The following is a 10,257-nucleotide window of genomic DNA, read 5'->3' as shown; positions in this document are numbered from 1 at the left end:
TTCAGTCGCCGTCTAATATCTGGACATCACCGGCAGCTGTGGTACAAAACACACAGAGGGAGGACAAGTAAGTAACTTCTAGATCTACAGCTGCAACAGACGCAAAGCTGCAATTCATCAGCGTCAGTTTCATGTTCATATTAAAAAGATTGGCTGAGAAACTCTCAGACAGATGGTCCTCTCTCGTAAGTCTTTTAAATGTGAAGCTAACAGCCTGCAACCAGTTAGCTGAGGTCACCTTTAAACAAATATAACGTGCATGTATGAGGTTCCCGTTGAGCAGGGCCAGGCTAGCCGGTTCCCTTCTTTTTCCAGTCTTTATGCTAAGCTAAGCTATCTGCATGAGACCAGATCCTCTTTTCATCCAACTCCAGCCAAGAAAGGATGTTGGAGTGATGATTCCTTAAAGTACTTTACTTGTTTGCGAGTCCTTCCTGAGACGTGCGGTCATCACTCAATGCGCCTCCCTAACGGCCTTCACTAATACTCTACATCCTTGACCTTTATATCAACGCTCACACACCTGCTCTCAGTGCCGGAACAGATGCTCAGATACTGACTCAGAGACCAGTTAGTAGTAGAACTGGGAGGGGAAAGGAAACATGGATGTAAAGAGCCTTCTGGTAGATGATTAACTCATGTTGCCCAACCAAGACGGTGATAAAACAATAAATCATTTGTCTGGGTCAAATGAGGGCAGATTTCAGCAGGAACTTTTACCTCTTTGAACTACGTTTTCATGCACCAAATAAAAACACAACAGAGTTCTTATCAAAAACTGATTACAGCACGCAGAGCTGGAACTAACGAACTAATAACTGCAACGACATCATCTGTAAAACGTCAGAAGTTTTCACATTACAGACACTCCTTTTCACAGCAGACTGGGAGGAACAGCACAAGAGTTACTTGTATTATGAACAATGCTTCTGTTCCATTCAAGTGTTCAGGTAATTGTCTGTGAGCCAGCAAATGTATCATTTACACCTCTGCTCTTTTCTCTACTACAAAACTCAACCCTCTTGCAGGACAGACCATACTTGTGATTATATTAATAAGGGATGACTACCCTCCCCTTTGTATCAAACATACAAGAATAAAGTAACACAATTGTTATCATTCAATTCTTTCATCAGATGTATCAAATTCTCCCCTTTGGATGCAGCTTTTTTTTCTTGTTGTTTTTACTGTGGACCCGTGAATAACAGATGCATTACTTACGAACGACTCACAATCTGCAGATCATCTCCACGGGAAACGCCTCACGATGAGTTGCATCTATCGGATCGTTTTCATCTGGCTGTCTGTAACCTCATCAAATGCTCTTTAATATACAAAGTACACACACACGCCTGCCATCAATCAAGAAGAAATGACACGTCAACAAACGCGGCCGCAACACGCCCTAAAACACACACGCGCGCACACGCACACACGCACACACGCACACGCACACACACCTCATATATTATAATAAGAGCGTGACCTGTTGGGCAGAAACTGGAAGGTGGACACACGACGAGAAGAATGTGTGTTTTATTTTAATAACATTGCTAATTGTTTTTTTTCTCCAATGATAAATGACTGAGATATGTTTGAAAGCTGAGGTTGCAGTGAGGTTATTTTGTTGTTTTGATGACTTTTTTTTACACCAGTGCTGTACATAATACTGACTTGTTTATGCAGTAAGTGCCAACGTGCTACGTTGTGTTAAATGGGCCACATGTTAACACAGACATCAGACTCACAGGTTAGAGCTGCAGGTGAAATCAACCCCGACATGTGATCTCGTGGGATGTTACTCCGATTTTATCTGAGAAAGTGCAGGTTACAAATAAACAATACAAATTAAAACATATTTGTACTATAATATGTCGGACTCAGGAAGTATTTCATGAAATGCAAAGGAACCGCTTTGCATTTATTATTTTTGGAGGGATCACCGGTAGAAGCAGGGCGAGCCACTGCCGTGTATTTTATGGCCCGTGTGTGTATTCGGCCGACTCATCTGTCATTCATTCACAGTGCAACATCACTCCCATCATGTAAAACAACCTATTTAGAAAAGACCACATTCATTAATGCCATCAAGCCGTCATCGCTGCAGATGATATCTGCCACACCAGCGGCAGCGCTACCTGACCAAGAGCTGCTGCTGCTGCTGCTAATGCTGCTGCTGCTGCTAATGCTGCTGCTGCTGCTGCTGATGCTAATGCTGCTGCTAATGCTGCTGCTAATGCTGCTGCTGCTAATGCTGCTGCTGCTGCTAATGCTGCTGCTAATGCTGCTTCTGCTGATGATGCTAATGCTGCTGCTGCTGCTAATGCTGCTGCTAATGCTGCTGCTAATGCTGCTGCTGATGCTGCTGCTAATGCTGCTGCTGTTAATGCTGCTGCTGCTGCTGGCTAAACCTGATCTTGTAAAGCGACGGCCACAATAAGCCTCTTACGGCCTCCTACTTTGCATCGTCATTAACTGCGGCCGTGTTATCAGCTGGTCCAAGGAAGTGGAGAAAGGAAGCCGGTGACGTTGCAGATCAAGGAATGAGACAAGAACTGGTTTACAAAGAGGACAGATGTCGAGAAGTGAAATTGAAAATACGGCTTGAAAAGATTAGAGGCCAAGCATTTTAAATTGCGACACGTGATCTCAGACACTGATAACGCAGTTTTTATTTATTTTTCTCCAAAAAAGGGATTTCAGTAAGCACAGTGAGAGGTGGGCAGGAGTGTTTTCTCCAGGATTTAGTCTACACCCACTTATCTCTACATATCTAGTTTGGAGCAAATGAGTAGTGACTCAGATATCCAAAATTTTGAATTTTCCAGCCTGACCCAAATACAAGGATTAGATGGATAGCTGACAGGGTGAGAGAGCCGGCAGAGGAAAAAGAATGACGGCCACTGACGATGGACTGAGAGGGAGATGCAGCTAAAGTAAACACGTGTGTCGTGACCTACCAGTCCACCAGTGTGTCAACGGACACCATGTATTGAAAGGGTTACAAAACGTGGTGGTTTGCAGTTACCTCAAATGCCAAAGCTACAGTGAAATAGACCATCTTTTTAACTAAAAATCCATCTATTCTTAAACCGTTTTTGATAACTCATCTTGAACTCGTACTTGAATGTACCCAATTAAAATGTAATTTGGGGTGACACCCCGTCCATCATATGAAATCTCACTGTAGCTCATCGGTAGCACAGCGACCTGCGAGTGGGAGGCGTGGGTTTGGATTCTAGTTGGCAAAAACCTGGTGTACATTTTCAAAGATTTTGGCTGAGGTCTGATTTATTAATTCCACACACTTCCTGCTCCGCCTGATCAAACAACACAGGGGAAGGAGGAGCTCCAGATTCCCTACTTTTGGGATCCAATCACAACTGAAGGATTTGATCGTAGCCAGTGTTTTTTTTAAATACCACTGGAGTTGGAAATTGTCAAAATAAAAATAGCAGCTTTAAAGCATCTCTAACCAATAACTTTTCCATTGATAATGGATCAAATGAGACGTTAAGTGAAAGTGGCTGCTCACTGTGACATAACTACTGTGTGTGTTTGAGCGTCGGCCCGCAACAGGAAGCCGTTTCCAGGAATAAATAAATAAATAAATAAAAAACACTTTACGCAACCTGCCCTGAGCCAAACAAGCGACTTTCAGAGTTGGTGACTGGCTTGTGAACACAGTGGAGCATCGAGCCGTTTAAAGGGCCGGATGTGTTCCTCAGGAGTAGAAACATGAACAAAACGGAGAGTCTATATGTTTGACAGGGGAGGAAAAACAGGAGGAATAAATGATATTGTTGCTCCGGGTCTGCCGAGTGTGAGCAAGTTCACCGTATCGACATTGTTCCATTGTTGTCGTTCACGCTGTGGCCCCGAGGGGCCAAAACAAATCAATGATCATTACCTTTACCTGAAACACGGCTACGACCAACGGCTTTCTGTGTTCTACAAAAGCCTGAGTCATGTTCTGTTCAACCTTTCATTCCATTTGGACAACAGCGGGTACTTGAGACAGGATCTAACGTTTCCCATGTTGAAAGCTTTAAATATAGTCTTCTACTGCGATGTTGAATAACTGCATGACTGTGCCAATTCCACCTTGAATTCAGAAAAAGGAATTCAGTCTTCAGTTCCAGTTTGAAAACCAGACAATGGAATGCCTTTAATCCTTTATTATTATTATTATTATTATTATTATTATTATTATTATCATGGGCCCAGGACAAACCAGTTAACCTGCATGACTGCCACCAGCCTTAATGGCCTGCATCGCTCCTCGTCACTGCATTATACTGGGAGGGTGTCTCACTGCTCACACTCATCTCACAGTCAACTTATAGTATACTAGGATCAACGGAACGGAGGTCAACGAAGTAACATTTATACTCATAGAAAAAGAAACTAAGCAAAGTGGAGAAACGTCTTTTACGTATTGGAGGGAGATGTTTGAGCCAAAGGTTTTATACATCGTCAGTTCTAGCCAACATCTCCAGGACATTACGATATTCTCAAGCACACCTTGGTTACTGACCTGCACTGTAGTGCTTAGTGCTCTGAACACTGCAGTCAAAGACCACCTCAATAAATGTCTGAAAAGTCCCAACGTCAGGGGTCTCAAACTCAATTTGGCTTGGGGCCACCGCTGGGATTGTGATCTCATCTGAGGGCCACACAGAAAGCGCTTTTTTCTTTTTACATTCATAACATATTTTCGTCATTAAAAAGGCAACCAACAGTTTCTATACATTTTTATAATAGTTTTTAACAGTGCAAATATACATATGTTTTTTAAATAACTTGCACCGAACCAACAAATGCAATCCCTGAATACATTTGTACTTTATTCTATTTCTTGCCAGACACCTGGCAGCGCTTCTGCTCACACAGCTGAGCCACATTCACCCTGATCCAGGTCACAGTGAAACCCTGATCCAGGTCACAGTGAAACCCTGATCCAGGTCACAGTGAAACCCTGATCCAGGTCACAGTGAAACCCTGATCCAGGTCACAGTGAAACACTGATGGAGGTCACAGTGAAACCCTGATGGAGGTCACAGTGAAACCCTGATGGAGGTCACACAAACACTGATCCAGGTCATAGTGGAAACCCTGAGTACAGCTTCACGATAAGCATCACTAAGCCTGGACCTGTTTATTAAAGTTCATAGTCGAGAAAGGTTTCTCACAGATATATGCTTCCAAAAAGGTACATTACCCGACTGATCACTTTGTTCCTTGTGCCTCTGAATTTAGCTTTTAGATCACTGTTGCAAGTCAATAAGTTCCATTTGCAACAGACTCGGGACTGAGAAATGACTTCATACTACAGATCAAGCTTCATGGGGTGTGTACACATGAAACATTAATATTACAACAGTTTTTGTTTTCAAACAAAATATTTACTATATATATATATTTGAGTCAAAATATGTTCTATAGGAAAACAAACTATTTACAGTAAACGTTATCTTACGGGGCCGCGGAAAAACGCGTGGGAAAAATGTTGATGTCAAATAGGGGGCCACAGAATATCGTTTGAGACCCCTGCCCAACGTCCTTCACAGCACAATTATGGACTTCCACCCCAGCTAGATCATGGGTCTCGAACCGATGTTTTGTGGCCCCCTACTAGACATCAAAGTTTAGTGTTAGTGCGGCCCGCACGTTTTTCTCACACGCACTTAATGCAAATGCCACTTGCCTCATATGCAAAGAAAAAGTATCCGTTTTAAAGGAATATAATCTTAAGCGTCATTACTCGACTAAACGCGGAGAACAGTATGAGAAGTACCTGGGTATCCAGGGCCCTGGTCAGCTAATCACAGCACCTTATGAAAATGTGAAAAGCCTTCTCCACGAAAAAAACTCAGCTTTCTGCAAAAAAAAACTTGATCCGGGTTTCCACTGTGACCTCATCAGGGTCAATGTGGCTCAGCTGTGTAGCAGAAGCGCTGCCAGGTGTCTGGCATGAAATAGAATGAAATACAAATGTATTCAGGGATTGCATTTGTTGGTTCGGTGCAGTTTCAATAAGTTATTTTAAAAAATAAAATATATTTGCACTGTTAAAAACTAATATAAAAATGTATAGAAACTGCTGGTCGCCTTTTTTTTGTTAAACGAAAATATGTTATGAATGTTAACGTAAATAAATAAGTAAACTTTCAAAAATATTGCGCTGTCTGTGTGTCCCTCCCATGAGATCACAACACCAGCGGTGGCCCCAAACCACATTGAGTTTCAGACCCCTGAGCTAGATGGATTAACAGAGAGCATCATGGGAGCACGACATGTCCACGGTAACAATGTGTACGCTACTACTGGACCTTTGACACGGCTAGAAAATGAGCCAACTGTAGATTGTGTGCCGTAGGCGTGGTCCCAAAAAACGTGATCAGTCCCGTGCTGAGAAAGCCGGGCCCGGGTGGGAGCATGCAGGGAGACACACAACGGGGCGGCCACGCAGCTCAGCGGGGGGTCAGCGGGACTTAACCTGGACTACGCAGTTACACTGGGAACGCACTGCACAGCTGGAGCCCTGCGCTCCAGTCTGTTAATGGGGAGAACTGCCCTTTCATCAAATCCGGATTTAAAATGTGTGTTTAATTGGCAAATTATGACCACTTCCACAGCAGAGCAGAGCAGAGAAGATCCCCTCTGCCAGCCCAATCGGTGGTCCGGTGAAGGCTGTGACGCAGAGAGACCGGCCCGGGTCAAGGTGACACCGCCGAGGCATCCATCCTTTCCACAGACGACCTTGTTTCAGTCGTTTATCACGACTCTCCTACGTAAAGAGACAGTTCAGTGACGGCCATAAATAAGTAGAGCGGTCCCGTGGATCAGGACGCTGCAGAGGTCCAGCGTTAAGCAAACACGGCTTTGAACACAAACAGGATAATGGAGGAAACGACTTACGAAGGGAAACACTACATGGCCGTGACTGGCACTCTAAAGAAGTACTTTTTTTTAAAGTAAGCACACACATAGGATTTGTTGATCATGGAAAGAGTGGGTCATATATTACATGGCAGCATGGAGGACAGAAGAGAACAGACAAATCCTCTTCTATAAAACAAAAAGAAAAAAGTAAAAGCCTAGAATTCGATTTAATTAAAGGATATATTATGTCATGCATACGATCATTTTACACATAACTGGGATGCTGGAACATACACTGAGAATATATGCATTTGGGATTGTATTGAGTTGTCAGCTGCTGTCATCACATGTGCAGGCCGACACATGTACGGATGACATGCCCGTCTACTGCCTTTCTACTTCCATCCCCAAATGAGGTCACCGCCATTCGAATAAAGACAGATTTTTACAAAAAGGCGTTGTAACAATAATACTGGGTTAATCCGTCGTTAAACATGAGAGCACTTTTGCAGACTGAATCCTCTGACTTTAGAGGACCTAAAGAGGAACAAGCAACGATAGATGGGTTTGAAAATGACCTCAGAGTGAATACTCATTCTGACGGACAATAATGCATAAGCATATACAGACCTGATTAGGGGGAGCAGGTATAAACACCTCATGGCTTCTAGGATTATTTATTTTTCTCAATCGATTGAGCAACATCACAGTCCTGTCGAGGCAAGAAGCTACTTCCTGGAACTATTTCACAGTCTGCAGCCTCTACACTTTGATATGTGGGAGACAGAAGCTGACTGCAGAGAACACACACACACACACACACACACACACACACACACACACACACAGTTAGTATAGTGTATTCAGGTGTGTGTACGCTGCATACACAAGACATGGGCTTTATAAGATGCTGGAAGGTCTGAGGGGAAGTTCCCTTTCCAAGAAGAGGTTTACATCTGCAGCAGAGTTGGTGAAAGTGATTTCACTGTTTAGAAAAAGCAAAGATGAGTCACGGCACCTGAACACACCACAGTAACCCATCCCTGCTCTCTGAGGAAAGATCAGACCAATCTCCATTTCAAAAAAGATCTTGCTTTTGATTGGTTTTAATCTAAAAATCTTAAGTGCGTCGTCCTCTTTCATTCATGTCACACACTTGACACACACTTGACACACACGTTTATAAAATATAAAACATCAAACGTCATCTCCTGTCTACTTGTGGTTAGGGTTAACCTACACTCTTTTATTGAAACGAGTGTTTATTTTATATTAACCAACTATATTGTCGATATGGAAAACTTTAAAAAATAAACTTTGAGAAGAAAAAAAATCCTGTTGCACAGGTTCTGCATTGATTCCCGAAACCAAACAGAGCAACGTGTTTAAACACCAGCTCTGTTTATACACATGAGATCAATACACATAAATCAATACTCTCACGAGCCTAAAGAGTTCTCACCTGTCCGCCGGAGGAAACGCTTCCGGGCAGGAGGGCCGCTCACCTGAAGACCCCTTCAGGTAACCTCGGTACCTGCCTGCTTCCCTCAAGAAAAAGAGAGTACTGACTTCCCTTTGACCCGTTTCTTTCCCGCGCTGTTGAGAGCCGCTGGTGACTGTGTCTCGTTCACCTCCTGGCTGCTGAACATTTGTGTTCAAATAAAACCAACACACTAAAAAACGATGCCAGTCGCTCCGACCATCGATCGTGATGTGTGGCTTTTGCTGGACTTCCTCCTCTCCGTGTGAGCGTCAACACAGCGAGCCAGACCTGCCCTCGTTAGATAAAGACTTTCAAAATAAAAGACCAAGTCCACGAGCATGTGCGGAAGACAATAAAAAAAACAAGAAAGATGCGGAAAATAGAGATAATAAATAGGCACATTTGTCGAGTGATACATGTCGGCTAAAAAAATAGTTTTTTTTTTAAGATATCCAGCACATTGTGTTTAGCAGTCAAACAGCCTGCACACCCTTTAGCCTTTTAAGAGGTTATCATATATTATCCTACAAGTCTAATGCATGTTTTTTATAATTTTTTTCACAAGTTTGTTCAATCTTTACCAAATGTAGTTTACTTTAAAAGTAAAACCATACATTTGTCTTTTGGTTATCACTCCAGCAAAGTGGAAGTAGGGCATTGCATTGGTGGGCCGTCATGATGTGAGTCATTTGGCTCCTGTCACCTCTAGTAACTGAAAGAGCATTCAAAAATCTTCTCCACACAATTTAACTAAAATGTTGGTTGAACAAACGCACACATTGGACCAAACGGATCAATCATGCAAATCTCTTCTGTGAGGTGTGCTTGGACCTCTATGTGTGTCCTTGTGGAGCTGAATCACAAGTCCATTATTGTACACCATGAATTAACAACAAATCGTTCTTTTTATTTGCTACTTTTTTCTAAAGCACTCTTTTGTGACTCACTTGATCTTAATCCTTTTCTCAAACAGCTGTTTCGCTCTCAGCATTCCCATTAACCTTGGTATGTGTAATCCCTGCACCCTGTGCTTCTCCACCTCAGTGTACTGAGTGAATGAGGCCTCGGCCTGCGTGGGTTTTCTCTTTATCTGAACTAGTATAATCCTGTTGCTGTTGGCATTAATGTGTGTGCTTTAATCACTGACCCTCTCATCTGTGCTGCTCAAAGGGAAAACATAAATTACTTTATTTTTCTCTCTCAGGGACAAGTTATCTCTATACCTGTTCAGTGCATGGTTATTCATACGTGTGCAGTGAACGAGCCATAAAGTTACCTCTTCATGGGTATACACAACACAGGTGTGATTTTATACAGATGATATCAGAGGAGCCGACACATCCTCCGTGGACTAAATAGTTCCTGTCTGTTTGCAGCAGGCTATTGTAGGCGAACAATCACAATCCTGTACATACTGATGCAATCAATGTCTCCTTCCTGTGTCTAAACGGCCAAATTGACACTCAAAAGGGAACTTTTCTTCTTCTTCTTGCATTCCCGCATGAACATGCACCATGACTGCACAACTGTGCTTATCACAACATTTTCCAATTCAAGGTCACCTCTGCATCTGGCACATCCAGATACCAGACGCTTGTCTTTGAAGGCTGGCATCATTAAAACACAGCGCTGCATTCCCTTTCTTACTGTAGTTGTTTATGAACCCAAGTGAACGTGACACAAAACTTTCTCTCTGCTCTTCTCGCCTCCCCCCTTTCTATCCACGCCATCATTCATTGGAGCCGTTGTGGTTTCTTGCAGCTTTTGCACTCCTCACCAGATGTGCTGTACTTTCCCACGCGTTCCATTTTCTCACTGTCAATCACGGACTGTTCCCTCAACGCCACCGTTCAGTAAATTATTATCCAAGAAGCTCCAACCTATCCCTG

General features: G+C 43.0%; 1 protein-coding gene across 1 annotated transcript in view; it reads right to left on the bottom strand.

Moving 5' to 3' along the window:
• mctp2b (multiple C2 domains, transmembrane 2b) overlaps nt 1-8,480 on the bottom strand; it is a 32,577-nt gene extending 24,097 nt beyond the window's left edge. Inside the window, exons 1-2 of the mRNA XM_079217119.1 lie at nt 8,348-8,480; nt 1-36 (exon numbers count right to left, since the gene is read on the bottom strand). The exon at nt 1-36 is cut by the window's left edge and continues 505 nt beyond it. The gene's annotated coding sequence lies outside the window, so the exon portion shown is untranslated. The remainder of the gene's footprint in view (nt 37-8,347) is intronic.
• Nucleotides 8,481-10,257: the final 1,777 nt, after the last annotated feature.

Source organism: Taurulus bubalis (assembly GCF_910589615.1).
Source record: "Taurulus bubalis genome assembly, chromosome: 4".
NCBI lineage: Eukaryota > Metazoa > Chordata > Actinopteri > Perciformes > Cottidae > Taurulus > Taurulus bubalis.
This window is presented reverse-complemented; position numbering and strand designations above follow the sequence as displayed.